This window comes from Abrus precatorius, unplaced genomic scaffold (genome assembly GCF_003935025.1).
Source record: "Abrus precatorius isolate BTA unplaced genomic scaffold, Abrus_2018 Scaffold9, whole genome shotgun sequence".
Classification (NCBI taxonomy): domain Eukaryota; kingdom Viridiplantae; phylum Streptophyta; class Magnoliopsida; order Fabales; family Fabaceae; genus Abrus; species Abrus precatorius.
This window is the reverse complement of record NW_020874439.1, coordinates 16,507,433-16,533,784: the sequence shown is the minus strand read 5'-3', so window position 1 is coordinate 16,533,784 and position 26,352 is coordinate 16,507,433. Positions and strand designations below refer to the sequence as shown.

General features: G+C 32.2%; 1 pseudogene; it reads left to right on the top strand.

Annotated features, from left to right (window-relative positions):
• The first annotated feature begins 12,794 nt into the window (after positions 1-12,794).
• On the top strand, positions 12,795-18,848 carry LOC113850896 (annotated as a pseudogene).
• Positions 18,849-26,352: the final 7,504 nt, after the last annotated feature.

Here is a 26,352-nt window from a genome sequence, read left to right as displayed (position 1 = left end):
AGCATCATAAAGTGAAAATTCAATTGTAGTCTTCATGCCTTTTGCACTTTTCATGTTTCACGAGAGCACCTTTTAATCACATACCATAATCTTCTACCAATGTGACTGGAATGTGAGATGGCGCTATAAAAAATCACAGGAACGTAACTTTTAAACTACAAATTGCCTGAAAAATATAAACTCAGTATTAAGAACACAATGTATCATAAAACTCATCAGGAAGGTCATGAACTTATCAAAACTCATCACAACTCTAAGACAAATACAACCACAGCTACATAATAAATGAAAATGAGAGAATGAAAGAGAGGAAGAGAAACAAGTTTCTTATGTTTCTAATGTCTATTTTCTTTTCACTCAATTCTGCACACAACTGTAAATACAAAAATGAAAGTTTAAAAGTTAAAATTTGAATGAAATAGGAGTTTACAATGTGTTATAAGGTTATAATTTTAAGCAAGAAGATTTAAGATTTTATTAAAACTTTCGAATATGGAACCATTATAATATATAACATTTATTATAGCGTTTACTCAATTGAAACGTTATAATAAACCTCACAATTATTTTAAAAGGTTTAAATTAAACGTTATAAATACTATTTCACTACAAAAGTGTTTTAATATATTATATTATAGTATTTTATCACATTTATTTTATAAAAAAATTAACATTACTGCTATTAAAATTTTTTAGCATAGTGAATATTTTTCATTATAATAATTTTTTAAATTTTAATTAATTTATCCACTAATTTTACCGAACATGTCCTAAGTCTCTCAGTTATAAAACTAAGTAAATATGGTCTATTAATCAATTTTTTTACCTAAAACCCTATAATTTTTATTTTTATGAGGTTTTTTTTATTTTAGATAAAACTGGATTCGTTAAATAATGAGTTTTGAACAAAAATTTAAAATAATTTAATTGATTTAATTTAATAGATGGGGTTTACTTAATTTTAAAAATGAAGAAACTTGATTTAGGAAATTAAAGTTACACACAATTCAGACTAAATAAATACATAATTGCAATTAAATGTAAACAAAATATTATTCATGAATTAAGTATGCAAATGTATTTACAGATAGGGAGAAGGCAATCCGTGAACTGAGAAACAAACCGGCATACTTAACGAATTGTATCACAAAATAGAGAATCTATTTCGAAAACTTTGTAATTTCTTGCGTTCGATAATTTCTAAGGCATGAACACTAAAAGAAATGGTACATATACAATTTTCCATTTCTATGTCATATGACACAACATATGTTGCCTCACCCACCTTGAGACGTGATGAATGACATCAACTTGCAAAGGATTTGAATATATTTATTACCTTTGATTTGGCATTTAAAAATCTCTATCAACAATGTATTTTCTTAATTTATGGCCCACATAAACTCTACATCTAACTTTAATAATAATAATAAAAAGCATATCTGACAATAAAAGATGATAAAATAGACTACATGTGTTCTCACATAGGCGCATAGTCATTCGCTCCATTATAGAAGAAACTTGATCTGGTCAAAGGGTTGATGGTCTAGCCCTATACCCTTGACTTTAATTTCATTATTTAAATTTGAACATGACGTGTGGGGGCTTGTTAATAAAACATATTGGTTTTAATTTTAAAGTATATTTTCAATATATGTATGAATAAAAAGATAAAAATTAAAGATAATTATATATAGTATTATACATTGTCAATGCTTTTATGTTTAAAGAATAAAACAATTTGTTACAATAGATTTTTTCTTGAAATACTTGGGCAAAAAGGAGAACGTTTGTTGAGATCCTTCAAACAATATACCAACTTACACCAATAGATGCTCTCAAATTGGGTGTACGTCAGCTGGGCAATAAAATTAAAGCATATTATTTCAAATAAAGAAAAATAACTAATGTGACTAAATATTGTTCTTGCTTTTTGGGATATAAGCTTTATAATTGCCTTAGAAATTTTGTGTATACGAACAAAGTGCCGTAGGACATTGTAACCGATCTAATTTTGTTGGAAAATTAATATGATATTATTATCTCAGAGACCACATAGTTAGAATAAACTAATAAGGGGTGAATACGAATGATGAGTAGGTTAGAGCAGTTGAATGGATTATCATAATGCGAACTTAGACGTTGTCTAATCTCTAATTTGTAGTTTTTTAGTAAGTGGTTTATCAATCCTTAATTGTATGAAATGAAATAATTTAAGATTATTGGAACATTGCACTTTTTCAAATTAGATATATATCTCAATTTGACAATCAAAAGAGATGAACCAAACTATCCTCAATCCAAAGATCACCCAATATATCACAGAATATCGGAAGAGTCTTTTGCGGATTGAATTGGATCAGTTTTTTTTTTTAATATATATAAAGTAATTTGATCCTATCATAAAATTTAAAATGATAGTATGATTTGATTTGAACCAGTTTTAAAAAAAATACTAAATCCAATCCAATTCGATATCAAAGGTGGTTTGAATTATATTAGATAATTCAATTTTTATAATTTTATTTTTAATTTGATTGAAAAATAAAAAATAATCATTTTATCATTTCTTTTACACAATTTTTAAGTAATATTAATTTTCTGTAAATATAAAATTTATGTAAAAAAATATTATATACAAGTTATTCTAAAACTTATATAGTCATGAAAATAATAAAATATATTTCTAAAAAGTAATTATATATATTGTTTGGGAGAAGAAAAATTCTCTTAATCTATGAAACCCTATTGTTTGAATTTGAGGAAGATGACCGAGCTATATCTCCTAGAAACTTAAATACATCTCGAAAATTTGTTTATTATGAAAATATTTTGACTATAATTGATGTAATTTTAAGGCTCGTATATTTTGATTACTCATTGCCAAAAGGAAAGTGGAGTATTTGTCAAAAGGGACTATTACGACATAATTTTTAAAGAAGTTCAAAGAGCTTGATTTTATGTCAAAAGAAAGATAACTTTTCTGAGGAGTTTTTAGGGTTTATAATCCAATATTAGAAAGAATCAAAATTTGTCAAAAGACGACACTTCAATATAGTTGATTTAGAAGTTGTCAAAAAAGGGAAAATGAGTAAAATGAAGGATTGTTTACAACTTACAAAACAGGGTTCAAAAAGTGAAGAAATATGTCAAAAAGTGGCAAGTGTTGAAACAATTATCAGCAGTTACTAGCAAATATGAATAGTAAATATTAGTTGTGAATCAACGATTACAAGAAGGTACCATAGTTACCACTAGGTGTAATCAAAACACGTGGCAAAGATTGTGAGATGAAGTAGTTACAGACAATGTGCTAAAAGAAGTTAGAAAAGGGGTTAATGGGAGAAGAAAAGAAAATGGTTAAGACAATTTGTGTATAAATAGAGTAAATTTTGCATTTCTTGGAATGACTTTTACACATAATACTAGCACTTAAAATTTTCTGCACACTAAAAGTTTTATACTAAGCCAGACATTGACAACTAGGAGATTGACAATTCTTATTGTTCATCGTGAAAGTTGTATATTTAATTTTTTGTCATTTAGATTCAATTCTAGTTTGTTTATGTAATCATTACCTTTATGTTCAATATTGCTTTATTGTTCTTTAGCTTTTACTCCTGTTAAATTGTTTTATGACGTTTTTAACCATTACAACTATAACACACTTAAAAGAACCCATAGAGAATCTTAAATTCTATCTCAGATTGCTCTTGAATTTATTTGATTACTAGCTATTTGCAAATTTTACAGTAAATAAATTGGCACACTGGGTGAGACTTTATTTTTGTTATTAGCGTGTTTTGTTTGAATATTGCTACTTTTAATGCATGTTATTATGTAGCGAACGTCATGTCATGTGTAACACCCTTCTTTTTGTTATTAATTATTATTATTACATTTTATGTTAATTGATTATACATGTTGCTTAGAATTAGAAGAGTTTAAATTGTAATAGTTTCAAGAGATCTTGCTCGACCAAAATATGTCTCGCTTAAGTGAGATAGAGTATTTTGGACTAGACATTTTGGGGCACTCTCGCTCAAGTGAGATGAGTCTCACTTAACCGAGAGAGGATAATATTGCCCGAACTGTTTTCTCGTCTAGGCGAGAAGTCGTAGGAAAAATGGAGAGCTCTTTAGACATATTTTCGCTTAAGCGAGAATAGTAAAAAAACTGAAGAAAATCATTGTCTGGTTTTCTCGCCCAGGAAAGAAGGGGCTTGTTTAGGCAAGGATAAGCTCGTCAAGTGCGAGTCCACTCGCTCAAGTGAGAACTCATGAGTTTTGAAGGATATTTAAGGAATTTACTGTTTTAAAACTTGCATTACAATCCAAAAAACTTTTTGTAACTTTTCTCTTTGAACTTTCTTTTCCCTTTCTCTAAGAGAAAACCTCTTGAGCTTTGAACTCTTCCTAAATCCAAACTCGGACATCCATTCAAATAAATCTTAAGTAAGTTTCTCGGAGCTTAACTCTTCAATCTTACCTTTATTTTTCCTTTGTTCTCTCCTTTCTCAAAGTACTCCTTTTTTATAATAATATCTAGGAAAACTTTGGTCTTTTGGACGATCTGTTACACAAATTCTTTGCTAAACCATTCCTTTGAGGCAAGGAAAACTTTATTTCATTATTGAAAATATGATATATTTTCGTACTTATGAGCATGTAATAATATGGTTATATATATATATATATATTATTTTTTCTTTATTTGAAAAAATGTGTTTAAAGACGTTTGTTGCCAATTATTTAAATTGATGAGTTGTGTTTTCTTTATTTATGAATGATGTCAATGATATGTTCTATTTTGGACTAAGTTCGGAGGTATTCAACCTTTGACATGGTTGATTGATTTATGATAAAAAAAAAAGTAGACTTGAATAAAATACAAAAGGAAAAAGGATGAAAATTATGTTATTATGAAAGCAAAAAATTTATGACATGATGAGAAATGAAAAAGAGTGAAGTTATAATGAGAAATGAAAGGTGATAAGGATATGTATAGATAGTATAGAGATACACTAGAAGTGTGGAAGATGGAGACAATTTTTAAAATCTTGGAGAAATGATGGTGGTGAATGCTTTTCTATGATTGCGCATGATTAATGAGAGTAAAAGTATCACAAGTCTCATACTTATTTTCTGACCTCAACTCTTCACCACGCTTTTGCTAAAAGGATCAGTTGGTACACGTTGTATCCGCGTTATCCTACAACTATCTATAAGGAAGACCTCAATCCCAAGGACAGTGAATGATTGAGATAAGGAACTCAGGATTATTAAAAGTGACAATAAAACGAAATCATAATATTAATGAAAACGAGAGTAAAAGTATTACAAGTCTCACACTCATTTTCTGACCTAAACTCTTCACCACACTTTTGCTAAAAGGGATTGGTTGGTACATGACGTATCCGCGTTGACCAACAACTATTTATAAGAAAGACCTCAAGGAATCCCAAGGACAGTGAATGATTGAGATAAGGAACTCAGGAATATTAAAAGTGACAATAAAATGAAATCATAATATTAATGAACGTTGTATGTATATGAAATTGTTATGGAATGTATTTGTTATTTCTAATTTGGTTGGTGTATTATTCATTTATGTATGACTTGAAATTAATGTTGATCATGTTTAGTGGTGAGAAAATATGCTCATTCTTAACTAAATCTTTCAGGAAAGTAGGATGACCACTCCCAGAGACCTGTTAGGCTATCCAAGTGGTTAGCTAGCAATAGATTAAACTATGTATTTAGGGAGAGGCAATGTATATGTTATTGCAAATTTGTTGTGGACTGTAATAATGAAGTAAAAAACGTTTTTATCTTAGAGATAACGATAAGTTATGACGTTCTTTTTGATTATTCTGTAAATATTAGGATTTACCACACTCTTAGTTTATATATATAAAGAGGGATAGTTAGGACCCCAACAACTACAAATTTTGTATATAGCTTCCATGATCATGACTATTTTGGAAGACTAACCCAATTCACCTTAAAGCAGGAGACTGGTACTAAAGTTATGGCTGATACCAATGATTTTGGTAAGGATAAGGATCTAAACCCAGAGGAGCTAGCTGAGATAGAAGGTTGGTTAGGGGATGACAACTAGTATCATCCTCAATATTTTGGTATAGAGATAACTGCTCTATGACTTAAGTTATTTTAATTTTTTTGTAAATTATGTATGAGTCCTAATGTATTTTGGAATAATTGTTTATAATTATTACTCTTGTACATTAATGAAAGTTATTATATGTATATTTTCCTACGATCCTAATGTAAATTTATTTTGTAAGTAAAATGGATTGATAGACATTTATCTTTTATCATTTCGAATAATTGCACAATTTGTAAACTAATAATAAAAGTGAAATTTTTAAATTTTTGTCAAATTCTTGCATTACAAATATAAATAATTTGTCTTTACTTCTTTTCTTTTGTTTAAAATATTTAACCAATCATATAAATAAAATAGGATGTTACATTATGGCTAGTAATAATAATAACAGAAGTAAAACTAACAATTTTGGGAATACTAATTCAAGAAACCAGAATGATGGTAATAATAATGTTAACCTAGAAGATGGTAGTTCAATGCTAATACTGTCATGGATTCAGTGCCAACATTAGTGTTGCCGACACCTTCATCGCAATAGTTAGCCAATTGATGGTTAGTTTACATAGTAATCCTGTCTTAGGTTGAAGTTAAAGACTCGGACAAGATCCGCCATATGGTTTATCCCTTGGGTTTGTTCTGCCTGTTTTAGGAGTTCATCAAACGTATTTTAATCTTATAATGATAACTGTGTCACCCAAAAACCATATCATTTCACAAAGAATGAGTTTGATTAGCGAAATGCAGGGAACGCAATTAAGTGCATTAGGAGCTTTAAGTAAGGATTCAGTCCTTGCTAATTTTGTTTTTCAAATGTTGCTTTACAATCTTTAAGGAAACAAATGATTGAAAAGTAATCACAAAATGGTTAATATGCTAACCCATCAAATGACTACTGTGATTAACCCAATAATTGAGACAATTAATACCGGCTATCAAGCATTAGTTGCGCAAATACGTCGAATTGCTGACATTTTTGGAGCACCACAAGACCCCATAAGTCAAGAGTTGAATTTTTCCCAAAATCCCAATCAAAATGGTCCCATTCTAAACCAAAATGGTTTGAGACAAATTGAAGGTAATCATTGAGCCAACTAACCTTTGATTATTGCTCGAAATTAGAATGCTGATGAAGTGTTAGAGCGAATTCAACAAAGTAATGTAGGGGCCATCTTAATCCAAATATTAACTATAATCCTTAAAATATTGCTAATGTTGTCGAACATAATTTAGGTCCATTATCCCTAAGAAATTTTTTTACTATCTTTATTTTCTTCTCATGAGAGAATCGTTGCTTTGTTGTTTGTTGGTTGTTATTGTACAATATGACATATGGAGATTTCCTTTGATTTGTGAGATAGATATGTGGAGAGACAACTTTTTCCATTGTAAAGGCAGGTTCGTTATCTAACTTAGCTAACCTAGCAAATGCAAGCCTTTATGGCTTTGAGGATTATCACGAAATAGACATAGGTGTTGTTAGAGCAATTCGTCTATGGTATGCTCTTGTTGGAGGAGAGTTCTCTATTAAGATTAAACTAAAGAGGACGATTCAAAGCTTGGTTTTGCCATTAGTTGTATATAAGAGGTCTTACTCTTGATCATGCATGCCCTTATACTATATATGGTTAAATTAAGCACATCAAATCATATGGTTTAAAGTTTTAACTAATAAGCTATTTTATAATCTATAAGGATTTATCTTTCATCTCATCAGTTATTAATAAAAAAAAAATGTACCTGCTACACGGTCAGGACTTAGCAATTTGTATAAACTAGCAACAGATACTTGTAGGTTGCTGATGGTTTTAAGAGTGTCAAATCAAAAAGTGCTTTCATGGATGGTTTCTTTTACAAGAGCCATTCGGTGTTATGACACTATTTCACTGAGCCATAAACTTTCCTTGCACTAATACACCACAGTTCCCATTCTCCTACACTTCTTCTAATAGGATTGAGCTTTAGCTACTACAAATGAGGGAAGCAATAGAATTAAGATTTTGCTTTCTTTTATGTTGTCAGCACCTTCTGAAGGTCAACTAACACATCATTCAAACAAAACTCATGCACTGCCATTGCCCCCTGAACCGAGTGATATCACCATTGAACTTTTGCAGTCCAAGCTTTTCAATAAAAATCCCAACTTACCCTTTCTCTCTACCCACCCATTAGTGAAAATCCAACCCCTTCTTTGTCTTTTTTTTCTTTTCTACGTCACCAATGAAGGATGAGTCATCCTCTAGAGTTTAAAGGAAGGAGAAAAAGCTAGTGAGGAAGAGAACTCATTCACAACATGAGCCCACTCCGAGGGTTTTTCCATCCCAAATGCTAAGTTTTAATGACTGCTCACCACACAAGGTATGATAAACTGCAAAATAAGGCTTAGGGTCAAAGTAAATTCCTTGATTGGAATGTTTTGCAAAAGTATAATATGCTTGAGGAGGTGAGGGAATTAATTGATTTGGAAATTGAGAAAATTTGTTTGCCATTGTTAAACCCATGTATAAAGAGTTAACTTTGGAATTTCTAATTACTTTAGTTGTTGAAAAGAAGTTTCCTGGTTGGGATTTTGAGGGTTCTATTCAGTTTCATATGATGCAAATGTATAAGATGAGTTTTTTTGAATTTTTTTTATATGGGGTTGTATACATCTAACTTAGTCCTCGCTGAGGAATACAAGAATTTGCACAACATTCCTCTTTTGTGTTGTTCTAACAAAGACTTTTGGAAAAGGGTTAGTGTTGCTGATAGAGATCAGAATTCCAAAGCTTCCAATTTAAAAAAGCCTACTTGGAGATTTGTGCATGTGTTGTTAGCTCATACTTTGATAGGATGAGGTCATAACTTTGGAGTTACGGGAACAAAGGATTTAGAATTCTTGTGTAGTATGATTGAAAAGATTCCAATTCATCTTGATATTTCTCTAGCAAAATTTTTATTTTCTCAAGCAAATGATGATTGTGTGGGTTACATTTGTGCTAGTATGATTGAAAAGATTCCAATTCATCTTGATATTTCTCTAGCAAAATTTTTATTTTCTCAAGCAAATGATGATTGTGTGGGTTGCATTTGTTTAGGACTCCTTAAAAATTTGTCTAAATTAACTTTGGTTAATAATATGGTTCTCATTTTGCAAGACACTATGAAAGCCATCCATTTTGAGCGGGCACCTGTTGTTGCACAGAATGATGCAAATGACCCTTTTGGCTATCTTGGTGGATCTTCCTCTTCTTCACCTTTTGTAGAAATCCCTCCTCCACCTGCTGATGGTCCAAACCCAATGCCACCTGTTGAAGGTCCAAACCCAATGTAGCATTAGTTGCAACAAATTATTGCGTCAACAAATTTTGAAGTACAATCAACTTAATTGTATATTGCTCGATTGGAAAAGTTAGAGTCTACTGTTGAGGTAAACTTTGCTGCTCTATTCGGTCATTTTGGTATTTTAGCACCAGTGGCTTTGCATCCTCCTACATCTCCTATCATCAGCTTTCATAGCCCAGATAACAATGGCTTAGATGATGCCAGTGCAGAGTTTTAGTATATTTTAAGATTGTGCTATGTGTTCGGAGGGCAAGTGTACCCATCGAAAGTAATAAAGGGTTCTTTAATTAAGTTCCTAAAATATCGTCCCACAAGGATTGCTTTCCAATTACTAAGAAATTTCTGATTCAATTGTTTAAGCTTCAAAGATATAAATTAATTAAAACAAGAATTTATAAAATCAATTATAAAACTAAGAATAAGGAACATAAAGCACGTCTTGGTTACACTTATTGGAGAAAAACCTAAGGCGTATGGGTGTTCTCATTCAATCCTTTATGTTATTTTTCTGTTTAGATCTAAATCCAATTTCCTTGTGATTACCAATCATTCATACGAATACTATTAATATCCACTGGTCATGCAATATTAATATTCTTTTCTCTAAGTTAATATCCCCAATGGTCATGCAAGTTATTAATTTAGAAAAAGCTTAAGGAACCTATGAATTTATTAATTCAATAACGATTAGAAGAGGAAGATTGGTTTGGTCTACCTCATCTTTCATTTCGTTTTATCCTATAGATCTATTAATTAACCGAGGTACGATCGCCAGATAATGTAATTAATTAGGGTTAAGAGTGAGAAGCGATAAGATAAATTCTAATCATGGAATAGAATTCGAATTAAGATTCAAACATCAAAATCTCATAAATTCATAAACAATAATTCCCATAGTCCTAGCTATGGATTTAGTTACTCATGTAGAAAGAAAGAGTTAAAACAATCAATAACATATCCATAATGAAGAGATATAGCAAACTAGAGTATAAGATGAATCTTCGGTCTTCAAGTATGGTCACTTGAAGTAAGTTTCTGCCAAGAGTATGCTGAGAATCCGTGCAAGAGAGGCGAAAAATGATCGAAAACTCGAAAGACTAAGGTTGTGCGTAAACTGGTGTTCAAAAGATACCCCTGACGATCCTCTCTCTTCCCTTATTTATAGAATTTGAACTCCTTTTAAAATTGCTAAGATTGGGGTTTCGCAAATGAGCACGGCCGTGCACCATAATGCAGCACGGTCGTGCATTATGTCGAACCACCCCTGTGCTTTACTGGGCGTGCTTATTGCTGTGAGGCTTTTAACCCCATCTATTTGGGCCCAAAATGCACTAAAACTCACTTCTGCCTCTTTTCTACCAAATTGTGCAAACAATATATAAATTTCTATAAAATCTCAATGAAGTAAAGGTTAGATATAAATATATGGCTGTAAAATATGGCCAAATTACAGACTTATCACTATGTTTATGATCCTTTGGTTTTATGCACTTTTTGGTGTTTATGTTTGTGGCAATCACACTTGTTTCTTTCTTAGTTTTGATTGTTACCTTTTTATCACTATGAATTGAGTTGAATTTCTTTATGAATCTATGTTTGACATGTTTCTTCTTTTGAATATTACATAAGCTATTGATCCTACCAAGCTTTGCTTCACTTAAATCTTTGTCTTTAGGGAAGTTTTAGTTTATTTTTTATTTTTCATTGAGAACAATGCAACTATTACAATGTAGGGTGGATGTTTTTGATTGTTTACACTTGTTTATTGCTTTGTTTTTTAGCAGATTTGAGTTAGTTTTACTTTTATATGAGATGATATTCCTGGATAGTGAATATAAATAAATAAAGTGTTGTTGTATAGTTGTTTTGGTTATTTGAATTGTGTTTTAAAGCAAGAAACAAATTAAAACACAATTAAATAACCAAATTAAAACAAGAAAAGGAAAACTGTATAGTTCCCTTGCAAAAATAAGAATATTGTCATGTATATAGTCATGTACATGGCCATGTACATCTCTGCTGATATGGAACAGAACACAAGATAAGTACACAGGTCAATATATGGCAGTGTATATCATTGCTTAGAAATTAAAACAAAGCACTTCCAAGTAAAATTACATGGGCATGATAACAGTTACATGACCATGTACATCACTGTTATGCAAATTTTTCTTCTTCTTTTTTATTTTATTTTATTTTTAAACAAAATAATAAATGACCTAATTAAAACAAATTAATTCTACCAAATCTAAACTATGTAATGCAAATTAAAATTCAACCTAGAGAAGCTTTAACTCCTCATTTTTCAAAATTTGATCTTCACTTTCTTGATACAACTTTAATCTATGTCCATTCATTTTAAAATTTCCCTCCTCTAAATGAGTTAGCTCAATTACATCATAAGGAAACACTTCATTCACAGTGAATGGCCCAGACCAATGAGATTTGAGCTTACCTGGAAATAAATTAAGGCGAGAGTTGTACAATAGTACTAAGTCTCGCGTGTGAAATTTTTTACCTCCCTTTATTTTCTTGTCATGGTAAGCTTTTGTCTACTCTTTGTAAATCCTAGAGTTTTCATATGCTTCCATGCGCCATTCCTCCAACTCATTCAATTGAATCATTTGCTTTCTAAGTGCATGATCAAGATCTAGATTCAGAGATTTGATTGTCCAAAATGCTTTATGTTCTAATTCATCTGCAGAATTAGAGGCCATACCAAACACAAGCCTATATGGTGTAGTGCCTATTAGAGTTTTAAAAGCTGTCCTAATAGCCTAGAAAGCATCATCTAACTTGGCAGCCCCTTGCTCATTTTCTCGTAGATGCTCAAATTTGACGCACAACAATCTACACTCCCAAATACACAGCATTGTACTTGCTTGTGTATATCTTTGATTCCTTAATTATTCATCCCTTTAAGCTTCTAATTGAACTACACGCTTGGAAACACAATCATGTACTTAATTGTGTATATTTCTGCTTCAAATACTTGTTTAATTTACGTGATTCAAGAACTAAACAAGCATGTACATGGGCATATACTTGTCCGTGTAAATCTCTGCTTTTACGCTCAAACCAATTCCTTCAGCCCGAAGTACACATGCAGATATATGGGCATGTACTTGATCGTGTATTTTGCTGGATTTGTAGATCTTCACAAATGAGGTTGACATTTCTTCCTTTTTTAATCCATTGTCTTTTAAAAACTCTCATTCCTTGTTCATTTTTCCTAAAACATGAATAAACAATCCAATAACAAATTCTCATAATGGCTAGCTTAAAACCCCAATCATTACTCTTGAAATGCCTTAGAGGATTAAGCATAAAAAGCATTTATCAGAATGTTTGTCATTGTTCACATGCTTGGTCATGGTGTGGTAAGCTAGATATGCATATTTTTATGTTGTAATATTCTATCTTAATTCTTAGGTGGCTTTTGGATGATTGGCATTTGAATGCTGGTATACACCTTGATTAAATGAACTAGAAAATTAATGTTGTGGATGGTGCTTATTCTGTATCCAATTCTAGTGTCTTGTGTTTTTTTTCATTGAGTTAGGATTATGATGCCTTTCGAATCGATAATGTTTAGTTTTGGAACTTTAAAATGCCTAAGTTTGCAACTGGACATGTAGTCTTTTGTAATTCTATGTTGAAGGAACTTGATACTAGATGTTCATGTTTGCAATGAAGTGAAATGTGGTTAAGTTGTGCCTTTCTTCTCTATATATGCATTTTAACTTTGGAGATTTGCTGGCAAAATTAACTATTCATGCAACAACCGTTGACTGTGTTTTATGAGTGGTATTTGCAATATGCTATATGTGCTATCCACATGTTTTCTTGTTGCTGTATGTGGTGAAATGTTCATGTTTCATCTTATATATAAAGTGAATGTATCAGTGCATGCTGTTTAGACTAAAGCAAGCTGGTACAAGTTGATGATAAGAGTTCTTATCAATAACACAGGTCCCAAGAGATGGGACTAAGATGTCCCTTGCTCAGAGCAAAAGGTTATCTCAGCTCACAGCTGATAATGCTCAGTGGGAGGATCGACAAGTTGTTAGAGGTACATAAGTTCAAACTGAATTTGATGGTGAGGAAGAATGCAAAGTTATTTGTCTTGTGCAAGGAAAATATTCATCTAACCAATTTTTACCTTTTAATGCAGTTTGCTTAGATTATATCGCTCTTCATTTTTTACTAATTATTTTTTCCCTCTTGGTCAGATACAAAGCCTCATTTCCTTGATGGCAGAGTTGTTTTTACTAAGCAGGTATACCCAATTATGCCAATAAAAGATCCAACATCTGATATGGCTGTAATATCTCGTAAAGGATATGCTCTGGTCAGGGAAATCCATGAGAAGAGAGCATGAACAAGTCTCGCCAAAGCTTTTGGGAACTTGCAGGTTCAAAACTTAGTGATATCTTGGGTGTTGAAAAAACAACATAGCAGGTATTCTTCTGGGGATTTTGGAGTATTTTGTGTCCCTTTGTGTTTATGGTGAAAAATGACAATTGTAAACAAATAATCCAAAGATCAATCTGGGGACTGGATTTAGGTCCTCTTTGGGTTCTTTTAAGTGTGTTGTTAACGTAACGGTGAAATGGACGCGTAAATTTAGCACTTTAGCAAGAATAGTGAATATTAAACGTGCAGAATTGACTCAAACGCAGAGGTTCATTACAGAAAAGTATGAAATAAGAAATGAATTGCAGAAACAAGAACAAAAGCACACAAATGAAGAAACTTAAATTGGAATGCAGAATGTACAGGTACAGGAATGTAAATATGCTGAAATGTAAACGTACGACTCCTCACAACGGCGAACAGCGGCCACCGTGGGTCTCCTTGTAGCTGGTGTCTGGCGCAGTGCAGGGTTTCAGCGTCTCAGCGTCTCAGAGAGTTTAGGTGCGGTGTCTGGGTGCAAAAAGTCGTCCTTTGTACAATAGTGTTTTGGAGTATTTATAGTCATGAAAACCACCGCCATTCTCCTCCTTTTGCAGGCACTTCTTAGTAACTACCTTCAACTGTTGATGCCCATTATCCACGATTGCTTGTGATCGTGTTGTTGGTTAGGGCTTTTTTCGTAACCGCTATCGTCCACGATCTCCTTTGCGTAGTGGTGAATGCTGATAACTACTGGTAACTGCTTTTGGATTTTTTCAATGACTTGACCTATCAAGACTCGTGTTTTTTCTATTTTTTGAGTATTTCTAGGAGAACCCTAAGATGCTCCTTTAATGTTATGGCCTTAGAATAGTTTCTTCTTGACTTCTCTTTTCGAGCCATTCTGGAGTTTTGAGAGCCTGTCTTGGTCTTGTGGACTCAGAACATTTTCTTTGCTCATTTCTGTTTTTCGAGCAATTCTGGAAGGAATCTGGAGCTCAGCCAAGTTTGTGGACTTAGAATATTTTCTTGTCACTTTCTGTTTTTCGAGCAGTTTTGGGTGTCAGGTACTTGGAAACTCCTAAAAAACTCCTTGAAAAGCTATCAGTTTTTGTGAACTTAGAATATTTTCCTATTAGTCCTGTTTTTTGAGCAGTTTTGGGTGTCAAGGACTTGAAAACTTTCTCAAAACTCCTCGAAAAGTCATCAGTTTTGTGGACTTAGAATATTTTCTTGCTAGTTCTATTTTTTGAGTAGTTTTGGGTGTCCGTGACTTAAAAACTCCTCAAAACTTCTCGAAAAAAGCCTTTAGTTTTGTGGTCTTAGAATATTTTCTTGTTTTTCAAGCAGTATAGAGAAAAACCAACAATGTGACAAAAATATCTTAAAATAGCTCGAAATGTGTCCCTTAAAACTAAAGATCTTAGATAATCTTCCAATATTCTCTTATGTTCAGCTTATCTTTGGCTCCTTCTTGACCCTCGAAACTTTTTGAAACATAGTTTCCTTCAAGATGATTTTTAACTTAAAAAATTTTCCTTATCCCAAACACTTTGCTACATATTTTCATGGTTTGAAGACTTCATTCTATTTGAAAATGCCAGACAGATGCAGAGTGGGGGAAGATGGTGAAATTGATTTTAAGGAGGAAGCTAAGTTTTCGCAGCATTTGAAGAAGGGAGAAGCTGTGAGCGACTTTGCTAAGTCAAAAAGCATCGCTGAGCAGAGACAATATCTGCCTTTTTTTTTTCACTAAGAGAAGAGTTATTACAGGTTGTTGTTTTTTTTTTCTTGGTTATACATGCGTGATGCGACAGTAACTGGTAAGGTTGATTTTTGTCAAAATGTAAGGAGTTTCATTCTTTCAGATTGAAGTAATTACTAATTAATTATCACAATCAGTGAGTGTAATTGTCTTAGTCATTCAATAAAACCTATAGTTTTAATCTGTTCATTTTTAATGTGAATGGCGGCTGGGATTGAGCTTGGCAACACAATATATTTCCTTTTTATTTTCCTGATTATGTTGCTTATTGACTTGGATATGAAACTATACTTATCATTATATGATTTTGATATATACATAAACCAGATCCCTTTTCCTTCTTTCATCGTATTGGTTATGCATTTATATATTGTAAGTTTACATTTTTATCTGCTTGTTTGGATTGCTCTGTTCTTTTATCAAAATGTTTTGATTCAACTTTGTCTTACCTTCGATAGTATTGTTTCTACATGGATTTTCTGTTTCTAAATGCAGATAAAATGTTATCGAAATAATTTTCTTGATATACAATGTGTAGGTGATTTGTGAAAATCAGGTGATAGTAGTGGTGGGAGAAACTGGTTCAAGAAAGATAACGCAATTGACACAGGTTTTATTGTTGTTCTCTTTTCTTTTTTTTGCGTGTGTCTTATTTTATTAATTAATGTTTATTCAATCAAGAAAATATAAAAAAGACACTTAGGAATCTCTTGGATTTGTCAAAAATAGATATCTATATTCATTAAAATGGAATTTGACATTTGGGTTCCTAAACAGTATCTGCATGAGGATGGCTATACTATAGGTAGTATAGTAGGCTGCACCAGCCTAGGCGTGTGGCAGCTATGAGTGTTGCCAAGAGAGTTAGTGAGGAGATGGATACAGAATTGGCGATAAAGTTGGCTATGGTATACGTTTTGAGGATGTGACTGGGCCAAGTACCATTATGAATGTAAATTTTGAATTTATAGGGTTAAAATTAATTATTGCATTTGATATTACACTGCTATTAACTATAATTTCTTTTCATTGTATTTATTCTGAGAGTAGCCTATGCTGTAAGTTTGTGTATTGTCTATACATTAATCATAAACTTGTGCTATCTTCTAAATTTTAGTGGTTAAATTTTACGGTACATGACTGATGGGGAACTTCTACGTGAAACACTCAAAGACTCTGATCTAGACAAGTATCGGTATGAAAATATTAACAAAATTTTCCCTCCATATTTATCCCTCATTGTTTGTTTGCAATAAAAACAATGTTACCATTCATCTGGTTTGAAACTGTTTCAGGGTTATTGTCATGGACGAAGCCCATGAAAGATCATTAAGCACATATGTTCTTTTTGGAATATTGAAGAAAGTTGTTGCCCAAAGTCGTAATTTCAAGCTGATAGTCACATCAGCAACTCTGAATGCACACAAATTTTCAAATATTTTTGGAAGGCAGTTTAGTTCCTCATTCAGCATTGTTCATTATTATTAACTTTAGTTTGATTTGACCTAATTGGGGCATCCTAGCAGTGTACCAATTTTTCATATTTCTAGACAAACATTTCCTGTGAATATATTATGGAGTAAAACTCCAGTCGAAGATTATGTTAAAGGTGCAGGCTATGACTATTCACATAACCAAGCCCTCCTGGTGACATCCTTATCTTCATGACTGGCCAAGATGAGACTGAGGCAGCTTGCTATGCCCTTGCTGAAAGAATGGAGCCGATGGTGTCATCTTCAAACAAGGCAGTTCCTAAACTCTTGATTTTACCCATATATTCTCAGCTTCCTGCTGACTTGCAAGCAAAGATATTCCAGAAAGCTGAAGATGGAGCCCGGAAACGCATTGTAGCCACTAATATTGCTGAGACATCATTAACTCTTGATGGTCTTTTCTATGTCATAGACACTGGGTATGGTAAAATGAAGGTGTATAACCCTAGGATGGGCATGGATGCTCCAGGTCTTCCCTGTTAGCCGTGCTGCTGCTGACCAGCGTTCTGGTCGAGCTGGTAGAACTAGCCCTGGTACATGCTGTCGGTTGTATACTGAGAGTGCTTACCTAAATGAAATGTTGCCCAGTCCTGTTCCGGAGATTCAGAGGACTAATCTTGGCAATGTGGTCTTGTTGCTGAAATCTCTTAAAGTTGAAAATTTACTTGATTTTGATTTATGGACCCACCTCCGCAAGATAATATTCTCAATTCTGTGTACCAGTTATGGGAATTTCCACTGGACCCTCCACTTGCTAAGATGCTATTGATGGGTGAACAGTTGGGGTGTGTTGAGTAGGTTTTGACAATTGTTTTCATGCTTTCAGTGCCATCTGTTTTCTTTAGACCCAAGGACCGAGCAGAGGAGAGCGATGCGGGAAAGATTTTTTGATCCAGAATCTGATCATTTAACCCTGTACAACGTTTATCAGCAATGGAAACAGCATGATTACAGCGGTGATTGGTGCAATGATCTTTTTTTTGCATGTTAAGGGTTTAAGAAAGGCCAGAGAGGTGAGATCCCAGCTGCTTGATATTCTCAAGACTTTAAAGATTCCCCTAACCTCAAGTCGGCCTGATACTGACATTGTAGAAAAGCAATTTATTCTGCATATTTCCACAATGCAGCAAGATTAAAGGGTGTGGGGGAGTATGTTAACTGCCGGAATGGAATGCCATGTCATCTACATCCTAGTGCTCTCTTTGGCATGGGTTGCACTCCTGAGTATGTGGTTTATCATGAGTTAATTCTGACCACGAAGGAGTACATGCAGTGTGCCACAGCGTTGGAGCCCAGTGGCTGGCTGAGCTGGAACCCATGTTTTTCTCTGTTAAGGAGTCGGATACATCATTGCTGGAGCATAAAAAGAGACAGAAACAAGAGAAAACTGCTATGGAGGAGGAGATGGAGAATTTGAAGAAGGAGCAAGCAGTGTTTGAGAGAGAACGGAAACGGAAGGAAAAGGAAAAGATGGCTAAGCATCAACAGCAAATCTCCATGCCAGGTTTGCGAAAGAGTTCTTCCACATTCTTGAGACCAAATAAGCTTGGTTTGTAAATTTTTGTTGTATAATACTGTGAAATATTGGTAAAATCGTCGGAGAAAGAAAGAGAAGCTGACATTCTAACTGTAGTCAGAAAGGTATGAATAAAAAAAGGCGACCTATTGCACGAGGCTTATTCTAAATAGAGTATTTGATGTTCTCTGAATGCAGCCTTCTGTAAGCGAAGAGGCTGTTTCCAAGATTTGGGTCCATTTCTGGTCACAGAGCAAACCTTTCTCATGGGATTTTGCCCTCTTCAGAAAAAAAGTATGCATTTATTGATTCATTAAAAAAGTTGAATTTGCTACTGGTTACTGATACGAATTCTTGGTAATGCACATTCATATTTGATTTTGTTTTGCAACCTTAATGCTGTTTTACATATTTTCCTTTTCTGCATTACAGTTAAAGCCATATCGACTTTTAAAATTCTTATTATTTTCATACGAGGAAAAGAAGGAAATCGCGTGCGGAGAAGTTGAAACTTGATAATGATGCTGAATTGGTATAAAAATTAACTAAGTTTTCCTAAATTTTGCAATACACATTCACCTTAGGTCATTTTACAGATATACAAATCAATTTTTTTTCCACTCCAGTTTTGTTTATTGAATCATAAATTAATAAAAATTATCGTTTGGAGATTTCTTGATCAGATAAAAAAAAATGCGAAAGTATAACAAAGAATGAAAATATGATTCATAAATTTTTAGAAACATGCATTACGAATTATCACAAGATTCAAATTCGAATTTAAATAACAATTGGTGTAACTAGACAATTTAATCAAACAGTAAAATTAAATTAATTTATGAATTCAATTGAAATAATTATCCAAACTAGTATGTTAAAATGCATCAAATTAAGCTATTAATTGATTACCTAATTCAATATTTAATTTATAAAAGTGTATATTATAATCATAATTAACAGATCTAGAATTAAAGAGAGAAGAACAAAATCAAAATTAATGATTGTTAAATAAAACTCAAAATGTAAATTGCATAATCATTGGAGCTGTGGAACATTGAGAAGTTAGCCTTCCATGGAGATCTTCACGAAGAAAAGATGAACAAATAGTGTTTGGAAGAGAAAAAAAAAAACAAGAGAGAAAAGGGAGAGAATCTCCAAAAGTTTAAATTGAAAATTGTAATTTGAATGTTAGTAAATAAATTCCCTCTGGTACTTTAATAATTCACCTCTTTAAACTTCTTACTGAACTACAAGTTTGAAAACATGGTCATGTTCTAGATTGTGTATATATATTTTTTAAAGATTTTGGTTATTTTACTTAACCTGAGAAGTACATGAGTAGATATGTAACATCCTGACTTTTATGAATCCCTAATATCCTTAAATTTTTAGTGAGTCCCTGAACCTTATTCTACATTTGTGTGTTTCTTTTTTGTAGGGGCAAATTTTTTTCCTCTTTTTTTGATCTTTTCCATGATTCTTTTATTATTTTCTGTTCCTGAGGTTTTGTTTATCTGAGAAGCATATGAGCATATACGTGGTCACATACTTGCCCGTGTATATTTTTGCTTATAAAATTTTGTTTATCTAAAAAGTACACAAGTAGATATGTGGCATGTACTTGCCTATGTATATTTATGTTTCAAAGATTTTGTTTATATGAAAAGTACATGAGCAGATACATGATCATGTACTTGCATGTATATTTTTGCTTCTAAGGTTTTGTTTATATGAAAAGTACACACGCAGGTATGTGGTTAAGTACTTGCCTTTGTATATTTCTATTTTAGAGATTTTGTTTATTTGAGCATATACATGGTTATGTACTTGCCCATGTAGATCTCTGCTATTTTAATAATTCGCCTCTTTAACATTCTAATTGAACTACACGCTTGAAAACATGGTGATGTACTTGACCGTATATCTCTGCTTCAAATATTTTGTTTATTTTATTTAATCTGAGAAGCACATGAGCAGACCTGTGAGCGTGTACTTGTTCATATACATTTTTGCTATTTTAATAATTTGCCTCTTTAACCTTCGAATTGAACTACACACTTAAAAACATGGTCATGTATTTGACCATGTATATCTCTGCTTCAATGATTTTGCTTATTTTATTTAATCTAGAAGTATACGAGTAGATATGTGAGCGTGTACTTTCCTGTGTAGATCTCTAGTACTCTAATAATTTGTCTCTTTAACCTTCCAATTGAACTACATGCTAGAAAACACGGTCATATACTTGATTGTGTATATCTCCGCTTCAAAGATTTTGCTTATTTTTAGAACTGTCAAAATAGGTTAAAGCCATAGGTCCTACTCCACTTAACCCCTTATATAGCCCTATTTTTTTAAAACCCTTAGTGGGTTTATTTTGACTCTAATCCTCAATATAAAAAAAATAGCGAGCTAGGGTCAGGCTTAGGGGTGACTTAGCTCCCCTATTTTAAGAAGTAATTAATAATTATTATATTATTTATTTATAATTTTTATAATTTTATTTTATTTAAATAAATTAAAAAATATATTTTAAATATAAAAATTAATTTTAAAAGTAAAAAAATATTTATTTGATATATTAAAATTTTATCATAAAAAATAATATTAAATACAATTATATTATAAAATGAAATCAAATTTAGCTTTTATATTTGTTTAACTTTTTTAATTAAATTTAAAATAATATATTAATAATTTATGATTTTAATTAAAAATTAATAATAAATCTTTTTAATTAAACAATAATTAAATAATAAAATAGTATTTTATAAAATATTATTTAATAATTTTTAATAAATTTAATCAATTCTTTTCTCTTTCTGTCATACTAGTCTATGACGCGAAATCAGAAAACATATCAAAAAATGATAAAGAGCTAAATTTAGACTTTTTTATTTATTATTATTTTTCAACCAACACTATTTTAATTTTAATATCTTGATTATTGGTTTCAGCTGAATACATCAACATTTTATTTTAGCATATAATAGCTACATATTCTCTAACTACTATAAATAGTTGGCGCTTATTTCACGCACAAAGTTATATGAAATATTCTTTAAATTCAATAAAAATTATAAAAAATAATACTCTCTCAATTTTTATTTATTTAAATCTATCAAATAAGAAATATACAGATTAAAATTTTATAGTTAATACTCAAATAATATTTTAAAATTTATTTATAAAATTATATAAAAAATTACTACATTTATTTAATAATTATCAATAATATAGACAAAAATTAAAAAAAATATAAAGTAATTTAATAATAAATAATTATATTTTACTAATATTATTTAATAATAATAGTCATTATAAATATTTAATATTGTACAAATTTTATTTTTTTAAGTTATTTTATTAGTCTACAAGTTTATAATAAAATATATTATATAAAAGAAATTAATAGATAGTTTAATAATTATTATAATTCATATCAAATTTTCTTAAATTAAGATTCTCTAAGAATAGATAATTTTTTGTGGCCCATAAAGCTTTTGACCTAACTCTGGCCCATAAGACTTTTGGCTCATCTGATGATTGAAAGATTTGAATAAAGATTTGTCCCTAATCCTCATCAAAGTATGCAGAAATTTTATGTAGTCTAGGATGCAAGCCTAAGTTATCTCCAATGACTTTAGTTGAAAATGTGCATTAAACATGTTACAAACATTTATTATAAAAGCAAGTAAAAAGCGGGGTTTATTTGGTTTCCAGATTCAATGTAAAAAGCAAATAATGAAATTATCAAATTCAATCAATAAGATGTAGCAATCCTTAGTTCATTCACGTGATTCTATCCCTATTCCTCTCAAATTCAACACTGTTCCTCTTCCTTTGAATTAGATTAATTCAACAAGTGAGAATCAATCTTAAAATCCCATACAAATTTAAGCAAATTTAATAGACTCCAATCCCTCTTCCCAAGATTATGCAACCTTAGAAATAAACTCAGAATTAAGCAACCTAAGTTTAGAATCTCATTAAATATAAATTAGGATTAATTATGTAATGTCCCCCTCATTCAACCATTAATTCAATTCAGGGGATTGAGAAAAAGAAATTCATGAATGAAAGAGAATTGTATTAACATTCATAACCCAGGAATTTAAGAATCCAAGTGAACTCACTAAGGATTACAAAAGATTTAGCGCTCCACAAGGAAGGGTTTCACAAATACAAGATGAAAATAAAGAGAATTCAATGACATGAATGCAAAAATCAAAGGAAAGTAGACAGAAAATGTGAATCAAACCCTAGGTTAGGTCCTTGGTTGTCACCCAAGGCTAACCTAAACTTTGCAAGTGTTGCCAAAATGACAAAAATCTGAAAGTGTAAAAAAGCTCTCTAACCTAATTCCTTAAAATCTATATATACTAAGTCTGACGCCACTTCATAGTGATCACTCTTGTTTAGAAGAGTGAACACACGCAGCATTCCTCAGGCTTCTCCTTTTATGTAGTGATCACTCTCATGTATAACAGTAGTCACTTTGGGCGTGCGTAATTACTCTCACTTATAAGAGTGAACACGCGTAGAGTGTTCTAGTCTGGACTTCACTGGAGTGATCACTTTCACTTATGAGAGTGATCACGCGCAAGGTCCTTCAACCTGGGGCCTTTTGGAGTGATTACTATCACTCATGAGAGTGACTACGCACAGGCATGGTGGTTTCTTTTAGCTCTGGAGTGGTTACTGCTGCTTCTGAAAGTAGTTACTCTGGCCTAACCTTTGGAATTAACTCCCTGGAGTGATTACTATGGTACCTGAGAGTGATTACTCTTACTTCATATTTTCCTAAGAGCCAAAAATTCATGGAATTTGTCTGGAATTTCTTGCACAATTATTCAAATGATCAAAATTCTAAATTATTTTCACAAAAATTAGTGTAAATAAGGTAAAAATTAAGAAAGCTATAATATTTGACCTAAATGATATTTTTATATTATTTACAATTTTTAAGTATTTTTCTATTAAAAATCTATAAAAAAGCTAAACAAAATATCTATAAATTGTGAATTCATCACAACTCCAAACTTAAACTTTTTCTTGTCCTCAAGCAAACCAAAACTTAAGAAAATTGAATGGTTTGGATTTATTGAAAAAAAATTTCTCAAAGATTTTCATTCTAATCTTAGACTCTAATTGCCACTTCCAACATTTCCAAAATCATGAATTCATTCAACAGAGAAATCACACTCATGTCAATTATTTTCATGCAAAGTCCCAGTGAACTAAAACAAAAATTCAGCAAGGTTTCATGTAATCCACATAATGCAAAGAAATTATTTAACTCACAAGATAGTGTTTCACTCTTCACTCATCAATGTTTCATGCTAAGTGTTTCCCTCAATTCATGCATTTTTCCTCACCTTATCATATGCTTGCCCATATTCTCAATTTTCTTTGCTTAGATACAATGCACCACCTATCATAAGGGCTTTGTTAGTCACAAATGAAATTAGGATAGGTTCACTTTGATCAATGAAGGTCACAAGCTCAAGTGGGTTTTTTTAAGATAAGGAAATTCCTCTGAGTGAATGAGTACAATAACTAGAATGTAATGCATTAAATGATGCAGCAAATGAGATTCAAGCATTCTTTCACCATATTTTTTTTTATTATTTTGCCTTATGTGAAAATTCTTTTTCTATCAAAATGACTTGCTATATTTTTCTTTTTCTTTTTCTTTCACTTCCATTCATTCATTTTTGTGATCTATTGGACTTTGGCAATCATTCTTTCTTCAAATTCATGCATTTTCTTGAGATGTAATATTGACATGTATAATGCTCACAACCCCAAACTTAAGATTTTGCTTGTACTCAAGCAACTACAGTTTTGATTAGCACCTCAAACTTAGTTTCTTGCATTCACTCTTGACGCAACTCAAAAGAAATACATCTCTTAAGGTTAGGAAATTAATTTTGTAGACTAAGTTTGGCAAAAGAAGGAAATATGGAACAAGGGAAATTAGGTGCAAGGGTGTTCTATGGTGGGTGTGTGTGTGCAAAGAAGGCCTCAATCATCTAGATGAAAAATTGCATAATGCATATTCAATTAAGAAACATGGTAAGTTCTAGAAGATGAATGCAAAAATACATATAAAGTGTACACAGAAAAGAAATTTAAGGCCCAATTCTCTACCATGGTAAAGGTGTACTTAGCAAAATGTGAGTACAGTTCACCTGGCAAGAAAATATGTTCAATATAGTAGGAATGGTAATTATTTACAAAACAGAGAATGATTGTACGTTGAATGAGAAGTGCAATCAAAATATAAAATCAAAATTACAAAACTGAATTGAATTAAAAAGAGAGAAATAATAAAATTATTTTTGTATTTTATCTATGAACTATGCAGGAAAAACAGACTAAGACAATGTGAAACATAGCAAAGAGATCACCCCCCCTTTTTCAGATTCTCACTCAGAGATAAAATTCATGCTCCTTTTGATGGGACTGAGGGCATTCTTTGCACAAAGACGCATAGTGGATTCAGCACAGAGTATAATAATGGAAACTGAACTGTAAATAGTATATATGAAAACGTCAAATATTATTCATGGGGATAATGCAGGAAAATAAAAGGAGAGATGAGACTGAAAGCGGTAAAGTACATTAATTATAGGTAAATAGTGGTTAATATATACAGGGAAATGAAGTAGAAATAGCAAAAAATAAATGACATAAGGGAAAGTGAAGCTAAATGAGGTTTTTAATGAAGCTGGAGGATGAAAGGTTGTCATTGGCATCCTCATTATCCTTGTCCTCTTCCGGAGAAGTGGAGCTACTATCTTCCTTAGCTGCAGGTGTAGGGACAGTGGCTGTAAAAGGAGGTAGATCTTGGTTAACTGCTACTTTAAGGAAAGGTGCATTGAATGTAGAAGCTTTATAAATTTGTTTTGCTGTCATGCCCAGCTTCTTTCCTATGTTAAGCATCATGGTTTCTAGGAGATGCAGCATTGATTTCTGATTGGCATGCCAGGTATCCTGCCTAAGTGCTAGTTGTTTGACCCGTTCTCTCAATTTGAGTGAGGTTTCTTTCTTATACTCAGCAAGTAGGGAAAGACCTGGGTCAGCAGTCTTCTTCTTGGCATTAAATAGATCCTTCACTATGGCTGTGGAGATGGAGGGGGATGCTATAATCCTTTGCTGATATTCACCTATGTCTATTCTAACATCCTGGCAGAGCATGGTGATGATGGAGGGGAAGGTAAGTGAGTCCCTCTTGGTGCTTAGGATTCCCATGATAAAGTTGCTAATAACGTCTCCCACATGGATGGGCATGCCAGAGAGGATGACATAGATGAGTTCTGCGCTTTTGATAGCTAATGTAGATGAATGGCATACTAGCATGAAGGAACTCAAAAGGAAGATGCTCCACACCTTGGCTGGTGGAAGGAGGTGCCTTGTGGTCAAATTTTTAGGTTAGAGCTACATGTCAAGCTCCTAATCTTCTCCTAGTTTACAAATTGCTTAATGTATGAGCTTGTAGTCTTTCTCTTCCAAATAGCTGAAAGTGGAAAAATCAAGTTCCATAGCTTGCCTTTCCATTGGGGGTATGTTTATAATTCTCTGAATATTTGATGGGGTAAAGTCAATTTCCACACCCCGCACCATGGTATGTCTGAGGGGCAGCTGATCTCCTTTCACCCACATTGTGTTAGCATAAAATTCTTGGGTGATCTCCTTCCACCCATTTCCAGCATAGGTGGTAAAAAGCT